Source organism: Aquila chrysaetos, chromosome Z (assembly GCF_900496995.4).
Source record: "Aquila chrysaetos chrysaetos chromosome Z, bAquChr1.4, whole genome shotgun sequence".
NCBI classification, from domain to species: Eukaryota; Metazoa; Chordata; class Aves; order Accipitriformes; family Accipitridae; genus Aquila; species Aquila chrysaetos.
Window position 1 is genome coordinate 13788786 of NC_044030.1, and position 15910 is coordinate 13804695.

Consider the following 15910-nt stretch of genomic DNA (forward strand, 5'->3'; position numbering starts at 1 on the left):
TCAATGTCAATACTCTCTGTCCTCACCTTATTTCACTTGTGTTCACAAAAAGTCCACTTGACAATAGTGGACTTGACACTTGACAATAATGCTTAACTCCAAAGACATACTAACTGTGTGTGTTAATAACTTTTAACAACTTTTTAAGGGAAAATATATAATTATCTCTCTCTCACACTTCTCAACCAATTTCCTAGAAACAAGAGGCTACGCAGTCCAACTGTCTGTCTTGCTTCCCACAATAACTTTCCAAATCATCATCCAGCTTCAATGATGTTTGAGAGAGCAGTTCAAACCTCAGAATAAATACTGTCCTCCAGAGTTCACAAAATTAGCAGCTGGACAGGGATGAAAACAAGCCTACTGACCTCACCAAGGAAAAACCTAATCACTCAGCACATGTGGAGTTGAAAATCAGTTACACTACGTCCTCTGTCTCACCTTCTGAAAGCTCTGAAAGCAACGAGAACAAGTTGGAGAATTGAGTGAAAGGAGGTCAGAAACCAGGCTTCATTAGTTCATGAAAGAAAATTTTAAAAATTATAAACACAACTGGCACATATAATTAAGTCTTCACCTCACCATGTCCGGGCAATTCTGCATTAATACTCAGTTAGCAGTCTTCCTACAGTCAGGATGCATTGTTCAAGACATTTTTTACAAGCAAACTGCCATGCTGAAATAAAAAGGATTTGTCAGCAACACAAAGAAGTTTTCATTACATCAGAACAGCAGTTGCCCTCCACCCGATGTAAATGACCAGAAAAATTATGTTATTTGTTATTATGAGGATGACACAGGATAGCCTACAGAATCACTGTATGCATATATTGTAAAGTGGAATAATATTAATGCATGTTTGTAGCCTCTAATACTCATATAGGCTAACATACAACCCAGACTGATTTGTATCTGGCATCAACTCTGTAAGAGAGAGGTCTGTAGCACACATACGGTACTCAGAAATCTCAGGTTAAATTGGTAAGGCTCTTAGCTTTTCATTAGTTTGGTTTTAAATGGTTTTGCTCTGTTCTGCATTCTGCAGCCAGTCTCAGGACCAAGTACTAGAGATGAGGAGCTGAGACACTTTGCAATATAGCTAATGCTTCCCTCTCCTGCAAAATGGGACTTGTGGCTGTCACAATGAGGCAAGATCCCATGACTACTTCAGGTTGCCTTATACACAGCACAGGCTCCTAAACTCAGAATACTAGGTTTGCAGCCTCTTAGTGTCATGTCTCCTTTTAAAAAGGTCCAAAGGCAAAGGAGACCTGATCCAAATTGTCTGCATCACTCTAAAAGCTAAGAAAATAAACTTTTTTCCTCAGAGACATTACCATGGGAGATCAGCAAGATCAAATCATCCAAGCCTAAACATATCATCTCAGGTGATCTGAAGGCTGCCTGCTGATGAAAGCAGGTCCTGTTCCTGTGCTAATAGCCACGTTCTTCTGGTAGTCCCTGTGTGCCAGCACCAGCTCTACTCTGATTAGCCAGTTCAAGGTAGAAAAGCAGGCAAAAAAATTGTCCCCACCCCTGTTCCCTGCCCAGCCTCTCTCAGAGAAAGTCACAATAGTTTACTGAGCTGAAACAGTCCTAAGGCCAAACAAGAGAAACATGACCAGCACTTTGGGTAGGAGCTAACTATTATATCAATTTGGCTGTGTGTGGCAAGACTTCACCCTAAGCTCAACATCATCTGTGCTCTATTGGAGGCTTGCTCCCAAGAGTAATTTGACTGACAAAGATCTCTAAAAACACATGCAGCATGAAACATTTCCTCTGCAGTTGGGGGTAAACAAGTTGGCTGGGTGGAGCTTTCCCTATCACGTTTATTGGATTCTGTGATTCAGGCCTAAGGGTTTTTCACATGTGAGAGAAGAAATACAGTGGTGTTTGCACTCTTCCCAGAAAGAAACACTACTCAGCAGAAAAACCAAGTGCGTCTCTCCCCTGGAATCTAGTCTGGCATTTTGGATTCTTATTTTACCACACAAACACACAATTTTAATAAGACCAGCACTGTCGAACTGGTACAAGTGAGGAAGCATTAGGAACCTTGTATCTCCCATCACTGTGGACATGCTTTCATGACTGCTATTTTATTGGCTGCCAAGATGACCTTTTTACAGACGGATGAACAATAAGGCTAGTCTAACTGTTTATTACAATTGATTGCAAGCAGATGAGAACACTAGAGTCACAAAAATCTAACACAAAAAGTCTGACAATACAGCCAGATGGAAATTCCCTTGGAAAGCCAAACAGCCTTTGTAGGGTATTCCACCTCTGTTTTTCTGGTAGGCTATGACCCCTACATTTTCCTTGTGGCAGATACTCCAATAAAGATCAATCGTTTCTTCTTATCCCTGCAAGTGTTCCTTCACTTATTCAACCCTCAATAACATGAATGAGGTGAGATGAGTACTTTATAAGCACTTAGATGAGACTGTGGATTTCCTACTGGAATTGCTGGTCCCTGGCCATAATTTGCTGAAATATTTCTTAAAATACAGGAAAACTAAAAGACACTTTGAACCTAGGCATTACATAGGTGAATTCTGATCTGGGATCTGAGTTCCATTCAGTTGTCTCCTAGTCCTTTGTAGCAGACCTATTGCTTCAGCTTTGACCTCTGAAGTTTGTTTTCAGCTCCCTCCTAAGCCACAAAATTTTCATGTCCTCGGGGGCTTTGGCGCAAAATGGGATTCACAGTCCAGGAAAAGTTCTTTAGCCTTCATTGAAGCATGACAGCCTGTGTGAGCACAAGACATTTTGATGCTCACTCTTATTACAGACATACAAAATCTGTAATGGAGTGATTTTAAAAATTATTATTTAAAAAACCAACCAAATAAACCAACTAACAAACATATTCTAACTCACTAGAGAAAAAATGGTTCTTCCAGCTGTTCCGGGTCCCTTGACCAAACTCCAGAGCGGTGAATAAGAGGAAAGAATGTAACGCAAAGCTTAGAAGAACCTAAAGCACTGAAACAAAAGCATAGATTCATAGCTCCCGATTTGCTCGTTCAAGCCGTTCTTCTCATTCCCACAGGGAAACTATTTCCATGTTTGCAGGAATAGCCAGCGATGGGTTAAGAAAGGGTCAGTGTGCGGAGACTGGTCTCAGTGTCGATGGTTTGCACTACAAGGTAGAATGTCTGTATCTCTTTTACCTCTCTGTTTTCAGGGAAGAAGAGTTTTAATTTAGAAGATGGTAACCTTCATGTGGGTAAAACAGATGTCCTCAAAGTAGGAGAGTTACAGTATTGTGTAGAGACAACTCAACTTCCCTGGGAACCAATCATTCTTACTTGTCCCTAGATAAGCAGCACAAAGCCAACAGGTCTCAGATCCTTAATCATGGCCAAAAGGTTCTTCCACAATGAATATACTCCCTCCTTCACCACCTATAACTAGCTCATCTAGAAGTAACTGTGAACAGGTTTTCCCTTGTTGCCTCTTCTTTTTTTTCCAGAGAAAACTTCTTCTCTAGTAACACCTAAAAGACTCTTAATTATTGCTTAATCTCCCCTTGAAATGTTAGTATTTTTTTCACAACATACAAATAGCTCATGGATCACTCAGGAAATCACAATGGAAGGAAAGCAAGGGATGACGGGATAAGAGACAGCTCTTCAGTGTATAAACAGAATAAAGCAGTTTAACAGTCAATCAGATCCAGCTTTGCCATGCAACACTGAGCTGTTTTTCATGTTGCTTTAGTAGAAGAAAGGACTGGTCCTCAGCTGATTTAAATCAATGTTGTTCCATTTAATGCAACAGAGCCATGCATATGTACACTAAATTGAAATTCTGTCCTGAGATTTTTACTGTAAAGAATGAGCCAAATTAAAGGTGAGGTGAATTAAAATTTAATTCTGAACTGAACTATCAAAACTATGGCCAGACATTAAAACCGTGTTCCCAATGGTAAAGCTTTTGGATCAGACTCTGACCTCCCTGGCATTACTGTATAGACATTCTTAATGCGATTACTCTAGCTGTAACCTAGACATGAATCTGATGTGATTTATTCTCATATGATGCCTTCAATGAACCCATTTCAGCTCAGCATACATAACTAATCTTTCACTATACACTTCCAGCCATGCATCAAGATCTGATTCAGTCCACTACTTATTTTAATTCTGCTCAGTCAAGTCTATTAAAGCCAGAATTTTCTGACACTATAACATCTTCAGTTAAAAAAAAATGCTCCACTGCCTTTTTTAACAAAAAAAGTCAGAGAAACATATTTGCTGCTGCTTTAGACTGTATGTAATGACTACTAAATGCATTCTGTGTCCTGGGATCTTTTTGTGATAGATCTAATTTCAGGAGATCTCATAGTTAACCCTCTAGTACAAGCTTCACTAACCTTTTATTACACTAAATTTGAATTAGATATTCTGATCTTCCTAACACTACATGTTAACACTACCTGCTAATTACAATTTAGCTTAAATCCTTTCAATACATGCACAGACTTCAAAAAAATTAGAAAACATATAACAAAGGCAACGCCTCCAACTAAGTTTAGATCCCTTACACACTGGAAATCATGCATATCTTAAATGTGCCAAGGAATACAAACAGATACAGGAAAAAAAAAAAACCAAACCCAAGGGAAATGTAATAATCTTGTCTTTAAAAAAACTACGAACTGAAAGAGAGTAATTCAATGTCTTACCAAAAGATAACTGCGGCAAATCCATGCATTAAATCTACCATAGCCTTCTTGATTCTCTGTCCAGTCTTTCAAACACAAAACCATCCTCCCCGCAATTTCATTCATAAATTAATTTCTCTGAAGATCTCTGGGTGTAGGTAATTTATGATAATACCACAATATTACTAGAGCATTAGCATCAGCAGTAGCAAAACAAGAAGAATCCCCACAGGAGCATTAATATATTAGTAGGGTCCTACAGTATAACTGCTGAAGTCATCCTGTGGCTTGCTAAAGAAACTGCTTATCCGTAGCAGTCTTTCAGTCTGTCACATTGTAACAGGTCCACCCAAGCATCAACACGATTTTTTTTTTAACAAAATACTTTCTAACCTCGAGAGTATCTTAAGAGCTCCTCTGCTGCTTACATCAAACATTCCTGAGCGTCAACATTCTCCATATTCTTTTTCAAATATCCCTGTAATTATGCAGGCTAACTTACATAAGGGCATGTCCCCTGGCTTTCTAAACTCTGTACACTTCAGTGACCAAATCACTTTCATTCACGTTTAGATTTAAATCCTTAAAGATTCCCACAAGAAGATAAGCAAATCTGCCTGCTAAATGCCTTGTAACTTTTGTTTATCTTAATATTCAATCCAGTGTTCCTTTTCAATCACCAGTGAGTTCTCATACTGTGATTACAGGAACTGGTTAAAAGTGCTGGTTAAAAGGAACCATACTAGAGGAAGCCAGCACTACCTAGAAACATGGCACTTTGGTAGTGCATATTCAGGAATGAACCAAGCACTTTCATTTCAAGCCACAGTGCTTATGTAGCACTACCTCAGAACTGTCATCACAAAAGGCTGAGACTGTTTTGGGCACTTAAAATTAACATGCTGGTGGCTGCCTGCAGTCCTGCTACAAGATAGCCCAAAGCCTTGATATTCAGGAAAGTACACTGGCCAGACACTGGGAGACACATTCCTGCATTACACTGGCTGGGGTGGTCCTGAAGATAGGAAGGACATTTTGCTACCAACACAAGTAAATTCAGTCTCCTTGAGAACTTGTCTTCACAGGAGGAGGCTTCAGAACATAAGTTTTCTTACTCTGAAATGTAAGGAATTCCTCTTCTTTATAAAAGCATGCTTTCCTTTACGGCTCTCAAAATTTAGGCTGATTCGTCAAGTGATGAAGTAGAAGAAAGATTCTCTGAGCAGCAAACTATCAGAGATCTGGGAGAAAGAGTTGTATATAATTCTTTTTTTGCCAACATAGTGATAGTAACATATGCCCCAGTAGAGTCAAAGCTTGTGTCAACAACAGGGTTATTTTGCTAATAAAATTTAAGACATTCCCCAAACCAATTTGTCCTACCAAAAAAGACATTTGTTTTTAAATCAATAAAATTACATCTTGCTTAGAGCACGTATCTGCAGATCTGTTATCTGGGGATGTAATTCTTTTTCACAGTCTTTGCCAACTTAAGCATAAAAGTAAAATTTCTCAGCATAAAGCAAGACTGCCTATTCTGGTAAGATTATGAGAAAATGAAATGCCCTTACCAGATTCTAACCTGCTAATCTGTCCATGTCCTCTGACTGACCAGATTGACTCACTCTTTTTTCAATTAAATACAGTCAAAGCAGAAATGAGCAAACCTTTGCAACTGTTTGAAACTGAAATAAACAGTAAACCTTGGCAGGATCACAGTTGATAAAAACACAATTCCTATAAAATGAGTAATACTCAGCATGTCATACTGAGGAAATAAATTCAGAGACATGAAAGAGAAACATGTGAACACAGACAAGACAACCAAGAAACTGCAAGCTTACAGATCTGCGAAAAGGCAAGGAAAATAGTGCTGACTACTTCATCACCATGAGCGTCTTGGTTCAGAGAAGTTTACTGCGAGTTTGCATTACATTGGCATTGTACATCAAAATCTCACATCCAGTTTGCCTTTCCCAAGGAATCAAAGTGCACTACCACAATATGAACTTTCTGTGCAAAATGGGTAGTTATTTTTCTCAGCAATGTCTCAGTGAAACAACTGATTTCAGATTCCCCGTTGAGATTACCAAGGTCACACAGAAGAATGTCACAGTGATCATCTATGAGTTCCTTCAACAGATCTTCCAACTATTTAGCAAAAATCTTCCTGTTGGTGCTTGGAATACAAGCAAGATTGAGAAATTCCAAAATGGAATTCATCAGCAAATTGAAGAGTTGGAGGTATGTTTGTCAGAAGAGCAATCAAAAGCAAGAAAACAGCTTTCAAACATGGATCCTAAAAAGCACTACATTCAGCATGAAAAAGTACTTCCAAAGAATCACCGATTTTCTAAAAAACAAGCAATACAGTCACTGTTCTTGGGAAGCAGTCCAAATGGAATTGAGAACATGCCTTATAACTTTTGACAGTCTTATGAAAAAACACACGTCATAAAGAGGTAACATCTTCTATTTTTGGATTCTTTGTAAGAATCTGATAATTCTCCCCTTTTTGATAGGTTTTTCATTTCCAAATTTTAAGCATTTTGAAATTGATAATTGGGGCTTGTTTTCAAAAAGCATTCAGTACTGTAAGTTAAATATGTCGAGTACTCAAATGAAGGGGTACTTGTTATCACTGCTTTTGTAGAAGATAAGCTCTTTAAAAAACAAGTGGATATTGCTCCTCTGTATTCTCTCTTTGCACTATAAAAAAGTTCCATGGTCTTTCCACAGAATATGCCAATTGTTTTACAACCTGAAACTCTTGCATTTGGACACTGCATAGATTTTACTTCTGCATTACTTCACTAATGTAGAAAAAAGTACAGGATGCAGACATGCATAAGGAAGACAGACCTTCCTGGAGTCCTGTATGCTGCAAAGATCTTAATTTACAAAACAGATGAGAATTAAACACGCCTTGCACCTCTTTAAACTCAGAAATAATGATGGGTAGACCTTCTGAGCCAGAAAAGTCAATTCCCAGCTTTGATCCTTATTTTGCAAGTAGACTTATCTCTATAACCTATGGGAATACAAACCCCATCTTTCTATATGGCATATTCGGTAACTACAGCATATTCAGTAACTACAGCATGGATTTTTAGGATATGTTGGTTCACAACGCTATATAAAATATGTATCTGTTCTATCTGCTTTGAGTTCGTAAGCAGACAAGATTAATCAGAAAATATTTACTATATGGACAGAGATGCAAACAAATTTCTTCCACTCCTCTCCCACCTTTCTTTCCATCATACAGGCAGTGCCAAGCAGTGCTTCAAGTCATTATCTTCATCAGTTTAACTGCTACTCAAGAGACCTTGAATACCCTGGGTCTCAGTACCACTCCCTATATATTAGAAGGCTGGATGAGTTCTGACATGGGTTTTTTTCCCACCTCAGATTTCTAAGCATATCTGGTTCCTAAAATATGTTTATCATAAATGGAACATGTTGAATTGGAATGTAAGAGGAAAAGAGTTAAAATATTTCTGTGACTATATGGGACTGCGCAAGAAAAAGGGAGTATTCTGAAGAGAAAAAATTCAATGTGCTGTTACCTTTACCTGAGCACAGAATCTCAACATTTTGCCTGAGAAGCCTGAGGGCTGGAGAGCAACTTTAGTCCCATGTCCTTCCTTTATTTAAATGGAATATATATCTCAAAATCCCTTCCCACTTTGCAGGGGTGGAAGGAAAACTAATTCTGCATGTAGCAATCCTAATGGAATGGTATTATTCCCAATCCCAGGAGTGCAACAACAGGATACTTACAACTGCCTAATTTTAGGCATCTAAATTAGACATTGAGCTAAGGAGATCAGGACCACCCACTTCGCTCTCACACACCTCTATTTTACAGAAACGGGGGAGGAGAGAATGGGTTTCAGACTTCTGAATATAAGCCTACTGTCAATCACCAAGGTAAAGAGCCCAGTTATTAACTGGTTGTAACAAGGGAGCTTAAGATCAATCTGTCACATAGTTAAATTCCCAACAACCTCAATCAATCTCTGGAATCCCTGTTTTGTTAACTGAAACACTTTGCAACTATGTTGACACCATAGTGGCATTTAATGGCAGCAAAACACGTCCAACCACATTTAATTCTGAATAATTTTTTTTTTTAATTTGCTGCTTTTAATGTAAAACTGTGGGGAATTAATATAGCCCAATTTTGGATACCCAACTTGAGGAAGTTCCTAAACTGAAGCCCATGAACTTCAGGTTTCCGTATGCATAATGCATCATGCAAGATGAGGTCAAGTTGTATCTATGTACCTATGTCTATGCCAGACATAATTCTCGTTGCTCAAATCTCCACTTGGATTGCAGTCTCTGAAAAGCCAAGAGTCAGCACACACTTTAGCAGATATGACTGGACACAACCTTACACAGCCTACTAGATTCCTTCAATTAATGGGATTCATGGCATCACAGCATATTTTGGTTACGTAATGACAGCACCATGAGCAAAAGCCCATCCCTGGACAGTGTGGACACATTTGCTTCCTCCATCTGCTCTTCTGGGGAGGCACCTTCATGCATCTAAAGCAGATATGCCTAATAATTCATGCATGTTTCACTGTCCATTATGACTCCCATTTCAAGAGGCAGCGTTTTGGGGTTTTTTTTGAAAGAAGGAAATAGAGAGGTTGTAAAGCCATACACTCATTAGGTGATAATTTGGGGTGTCCAGGTGAGCTTAACTGACTGATGTCAGCGAAGCATTTATAGGGAACAGGTGTTTAAGAACTGCCTATGCTTTCTTTCTGCAAAAAATTCTTTGCTTTTACAAGCTAAAGTTAATTATATCTTACAGAAGAAAAAAAGAAGTTACTGTGGACAACACTTTTTTCACATTTCCTGTCTGGAATTCAGGGTTACCTCTCAGTGAGGATACATACGCAACTTTCTATTCCTATGAAAAGAGTTGCACTGTCTGAGTGCATGGTCTTCTACTATTTGAAGTCAAATAACTTTAAATCTTGACTTTTTCCCTTACAGGAGTATTTAGAAATTAAGTACTGCGCTTTTCTATGAAAAATTCTAGACTACTGTTGTTACATGTAACTTTTACAATTAACACTTTTGTGACTTTTTATGATTATTGTAACTGGAGACCCAAAGAAACAAAAATAAGTCTACTTGTTCAAGTTTTTTTAGATTGTTGGTTTTAATACCACTGTGGATACACACCACTTCAATGTCTACCTTATCAAGCACTCTATTACCATGTCAGTGGGTAACTCCATACAAGAGCAAAGGGAAAAAAGACACCAAAATAAGAAAGTAAAAATTATATTCTAAGACTCTTAGAATTAGTACAGAGATTCAAAGTCACTTAAAATATCTTATAAGAAAAAATTTGACTACGTTTCAAGATCCCCTAACTGGACAGTTTCTTGACTATTTTCCTGGGCAAAAGAAGAAAAAGCAGAAGTCCATATTTTTCAGGGAAGCGCCATCTGAAATGTTCACTGCTAGCATTTGTACCATGTTGCACTGGTCAATGAAAGGTTGGATCACTTTGAAATACAGACGGTTGTGAGATGGAAAAGACAAACTGCAGATCTCCCAAGATTTAGAGCTGGAATAAGGAATGCATGACCAAAGGATGAGAAATAAAATGGAACTTCATTTCTTATAGCCCTCAGCCACACTTCCCTAGTTTCAGCACACTGAGAGGACCACCCAGTCAAGGGCTGGTGACAAGACTCCCCAAGCTGTTTTAAATGCTTCAGCACTCCCTCTAGTCCCTGATTTAAAGGCTGCACTCATCTATCTGCTAGCATTTGTTTTAAAAATTCAGAGCTGCATAATTATGATAGATATACTTTAATTTTTTGTACTCCCAATGGTAATAAGTGTAAAATTACAAAAATCCAAAACCAATGCTTGCTTCAGTGGCGAAAGACTTGTTTTTGAGACAGGAAAGGTTCTCTACCAAATACCTGGATATACTGCACATTACTAGCCACAGAATTTGCTACAGTCTTTCTGGATTAGAAACCTGCATCTTTTGACAGCATGAGGGTTTGTTCAATCTTCACACAAAAACAGAAAATCCTTTTTTTTCTGATTGTATTGGTGTGGTAAGGAAACACCCTCAACAGGCAAAGCAGCAGACATTTTAAATTAGATCTGAACACACATTTCCTAGATCAAACAGATCTTGGAAAGTCTTGACTGAAGAGCCCCCTGCTCTTAAAAGTGTCTTCACATGAAGCTATTTGATTAGCCTAAGTCCCTTTTTACCTTTTTGGGGTAAATCAAACTAAAGTTATGGTTCACAAGACAGGATGACCCAATTTTACACCCTCTCTTTCTCCCTTCCCCACCTCTCAATTCCACATTCTTGTCCTGATCTAACACTTGTTGAACCTTTTCCTGAGCTCACCAGACCAACAGGAAATTATAAAAAAACCCCAAATAAACAAAATCCATACTTTTGTTCCAAGGGAAAGATTTGAAGTAAAGTAGGGAAGAACACCCACTGCATATAAGAACCAGCACAAAAGAGAAAGGGGAGTGTGGCAGCAAGACTGCATAACACAGGAGAACAGTGAGTAAAACCTCCTCTTCTGTTATCTGGTCCAAACTCCTTTAAAGAGCCTCTCAGTTACTCTTGTGAATGACTGACTACTAGATCTTCAGCCATACCCGCAGTGCACTTGTAAGCCTTTTTCCTTTAATATACTAACATGCTAATTACCCATCACCAAAGAAGCTTACTGCAGTAGTAAGCTGGTAATTTCTCTGGAAGTAAATTTAATTGTACAGTAGTTAGTATTAAAATTCCAGTTATATCTTACTCATTCCAGCTTTCTGTCTCCATCTTACCTGCACAGGCCTAAGTCCCTGGCTCAGAAAAGGCTCACAAGACTCATATCTGTCAACGGTACTACGGAAGCACCTAATCCTGAGATAATATCCTAAAACGAAAAATGAAAATAACATTGTGTTTTGTCTATAAACTATTCCATCGGAGATCTCAGTTTACCTCACTCATGATAAATACTGAATATTAAACAAAGAACAGTACCATGTTTTTCCTGTAATATTTTTAAACAATTGCTATTCCAAATGACTCTGTGATCCATGTTCCCTGGGCACTTGGCCCTCTCTGCTTCTCTTAGTTTCTGTTCCAGAACAGAAGTACCTTCCTCAAGGATCTCAAATGACACCAAGTACTTTGCTGGCAGTTGATAAAGAAACATTTATCACGAGAGAAATATCAGCAAAGGATCTGAAGTGATTTGGTCCAGTCCCAAGTTTCACATCACTCACTAATGCGCTCTAAGCAGCACCAGCTACTACACCAACACTGCGGCAAACAGCATTAAATCACCATTCCAAGCTGCGTGATGCAAAACAACATCACGCTATTCTTCATCCATCTCCTTTAGCTCTATAGCACTTTCTGGAACTCAGTATTGTTTGCCTTGCCTGTACTCTGTCTACCCTGTGTTCGTCTTCTTTCCACCCTACCCCTGCCTTTGACATGGGCATACACTCTGTTACAAAAGAACAGTTTCCTCCTTTTTTGGTCCCAGGAATGCTCTTTTCTCTACCGCACAGAGTGGAGAAGCAAAACTGTCACAAATGTTGGTCCACTCAGAAGAGTCTGCAAATCTTAGAATGTAACATGCTTTGCTATAGTGGAAGAGGGGGAAACAGGCTCTCCATCTACCTACTGCAGAGCATCTAGCACATAAACTCTCCAGTCTGAGAAGAATGTCTGGAAGATTTTCCCATGAGTATCCCTCACATACAGATTATATCTGTGTGTAAAAAACACAATTAAATGGCTTGGAGAATAGAAACAATCCTGTTGTCTAAGAAATCACTTCAATCTAAGCAGGGGTGGGAAAGATCCTCAACCACCCTTCATCCTTCTGATAATCATACAGGTAACCTGTTCTTGCTCTAACTTGGTTTAGGACACACCCCTGCATCAATCAGAACATTTTGTTTATGAGAGCTGCCCACAGACAGCCCCAGAACAGGCTGATCTGACCATCAAGTGGGAGTAAGAAGGCCTTTACATCTTCAAATGCCAACTGGCAGCAGTCTTGGCCAGAAGACAGACAGATGATCTGCAGGGTCAATTAGCTGCAAGCAGGACTCTCCAGGAGAACCTGCCAACGAGGACCACTCTGTGCTTGCATTGCAGCTATTCTCTTTTAAGCCAACAGTGGGTACCTCTAGGGTTTGCTGCTCCTTGCACCGGCAATTACTTCTCCATAACAAACCCTGGGTCAGCCTCTGAGACCGGCTGTCAGGTTGTCACATCATGATGCTGCAAAGACTTGCAGAGATTTCAAATCCTGTGTTCCACTAGTGAACAAGGAGTTTAACACAAACCATTTTTCATTGAGCAACCTTGCAAACTAAAAGCAAAATCTGGCACCCTGAGCCTGTCTCTCCACAGCTAAAAGACCTGGCAGATTAGCTGCATGGCAGGTTTCTTGAGACACTAACTTCATCGCCACCATTAGAAGAACTGCAGCAAAATTGCCGTTTTCAGTGGGCCGCGCCTCAGCGTTTGCCGTGCCAGAAGACAGACTCCCAGCCCGTGGTGCTGAGGCTCCCACCCCTTTGCTCAACACGGGTACAACGGTACCAGCGGGCGCGGCTCTGCGTCCCACCTCCCCGCCTCAGAGTACGGTGCAGAAAGGCAGCAGGACGAGTGGGCTGGGAAGGGGACACCATACTGGGTTTAAATATATAGAGGGGGGAAAGAGAACCCAAACCCAAGTCTGACGACTACCTGCCTCCTCCTTTCTCTCTTTAATTTGCGTGCACCCTCGCCCGCCCGGTGCCTGACAGGGCGGGCGGCAGGAGCCCCCCGCGCCCTGCCCAGGTGTGGCTTGGTCCCGCCAGCTTCCAGACATCCACCGGGCGGCAACAGGTCTACAGAGCCAGCGGCTCCCGGAGCAAGACCGAGCAAAACCCTGGAGCTCTGGAGGAAAGCCCCCAGCGACCTCGGAGACAAGGCGGGGGGGAGGGGGCAAGCCCTTAGGAAAATGCACCTTCCCAGGGGCTCCGGGCCAGTCGGCTGCTGTACCCACACAGCGCCTGTGACCGCGGAGCCAAGCGCCCCTCACAGGGACCATCCCGTCCTCTCACACGGAGCCCACCTGCCGTGCCGGCCGGGACGGGGGCGGGTTCCCGCCCCGCCACCTTCCGAAGGAGGAGGCCCCGGGCCGGCGGGGCACGACGGCCGCGGGAGAGCAGGAGACCCTCCCCGGCGGGGGCGGGCACCGGCCGAGCTCCCCGCGTTTGGCAGGTGTGGGCCGCCTCCGCCCGCGGGCTTGGGAGTAGCTGGGGTGCGGGGGCGGGGGGGGGGCACCTCCACTTGGGCTGAGCGGGATGGGGAACGGGCGGCCGGAGCGCTGGGAGCGCGTCCCGATCGGCGACCCGCTCACAGCGCGAAGTTTGTGGGGCGGCGGGGCCGACCTCTCCCGTCACGTGCACCGACCCGACCCGCCGCCCCCCGCTGCCGCCCCCGGCTTACCTCCACCCCTGCGGGTGCTGCCGCCCGCCCAGGTGCCTTCTTCGCCGGCCAGCCAGGCGACAGCTCGGCGCGGCTCCCCCGCGCACCACCGGCGCCAAGGCGCTGCCAACCGCCCGGCCCGCCCGCCCCCGCCGGCCCCGGGCTGCCGCCGCGCGGCCCCACAGGCTCGGCGCGGCCCTCTGCTGGGGCCCGCCCCCTGGCGGGCGCGAAGCGGCCAGCGGCGGTAGCGGCCGAAATGGCGGCGCTGCCCGCCCGCCCGCCTGCCGGCCGGCCGGGCCCGCCGCGGAGGCGGCGGCGGCAGCGGTGTCCGCCCTCAGGGGAACACCCCGCCTGGCTGGGGAGGGGCGGCGCGGGCCCGCAGCCGCTCCGGCCGCGGCTCCCCTCAGCTCCCAGGGCGCCCCGAGGCTTCGCAGCCCGCGCCGCGGCAGCCCCCTGCCCTGCGGCCCCGTCTGATGGGCGGCCCCCTTCCCCACGGCTACCGGGAAGAGGCCTAATCCTACACCGCAGTAAGCAGAGCTTGCTGGAGAACTTGCATCAGTTTAGGCAACAAATGCGGGACTTTGACCTGTCGTGGAGCCTGTAACAAGCAGCTGGCGAATCTCAACCCGCGCGACCTTTTTTCGCTGGGCTCCTCGTAGACACAGTGCTCTGGAGGCGTTTGCCCTCCACAGCGGTGTCGTTTTACCACATCAGCAGAGACCAAAGACCACGGTCCCTCCCTCAGGGTTGGAGGATAAGATAAATAATCATATTTGTGTTGCTGTTTTATCAGCTAAAGGGATTTTTGGTTTTATCTGATCCATGGTGTTTATGGGAGTAGGCTGATACACAACCGTTCGTATAACTAAATCCACCTTTGCAGTTACATTGATCGGATTGTCTTGCTAGGAAAAAAAAAGCAACGAAACGCATTCTCCTAGCTGTGTGTGTGTGTGTGTGTGTGTATATATGTACACACACAGCTTGGACAAAAAGCTCTTTTTCAAGCCAACAAAGACTTCAGGGTCTTACAACTTATGATCCGACCTGTCTTTTCCACTGGGCAATAAATAAATAAATAAAGGGGGATGGGAAGAGAGACAGTAACAGCAGAGACCTGTTTCAGTGCCACCTAACTCAACATAAAATGGCTGTGTGCCAGACTCTTAAGTGGAAAAATTTCAAACCCAACAGCAATGAGTTGGGGAAATTCTGTTTTCACTGAGTGAACAAAAACCAAATCCCCCTCTTTTCAAGCAGCAGAAACTCACGAGGAACTACACAGCCTAATGAAGATGCAAGACAAAGAACTATGCAAAACTGATAGCATTCTTCTGAGAACAAGAACAGCATGGCAAGCATCAAAAAATGTCCCTGGGGACTGGTCAGTCTGGAGGAATCATATCTCAGAAGGCATGGGGGAGGGGGCTGCCCACTTCACAGGTTTGCAGAAGATTACAACAAATCAACAAAAGTTGTTAATGGCTGGCGTTCTGTCCTTTCCACTGTGAAAGGCAAAGGAAGGTGGCCTCTTTTTCACCACTATGGACCCCAACCGTACTGCCGCAGAAGGGCCCAACTTCTGTCTCTTTTCAAATGGGAGATGGAGTGGGGCAGGAGCTCCCATGTGGCAGAGGCAAAGCAGAAGCTCACCTGGCCTTAGGGAGAGGCTGAATCTGTGGCCTTTTAGGTGAGAGTTTGGCTTAGGAACTATTGGCTGCCAAACC

The 15910-nt window shown here is 43.0% G+C and overlaps 1 protein-coding gene across 5 annotated transcripts in view; it reads right to left on the bottom strand.

Annotated features, from left to right (window-relative positions):
* MOB3B (MOB kinase activator 3B) overlaps positions 1 to 14788 on the bottom strand; it is a 118959-nt gene extending 104171 nt beyond the window's left edge. For 4 of the 5 annotated variants that reach the window (XM_030005002.2, XM_030004998.2, XM_030004999.2 and 1 more), the window contains exon 1: positions 14205 to 14310. The gene's annotated coding sequence lies outside the window, so the exon portion shown is untranslated. Of the gene's footprint in view, positions 1 to 14204; positions 14311 to 14769 lie in introns of those variants that run through there. The other variant, XM_030005000.2, reaches the window with a different exon arrangement.
* Positions 14789 to 15910: the final 1122 nt, after the last annotated feature.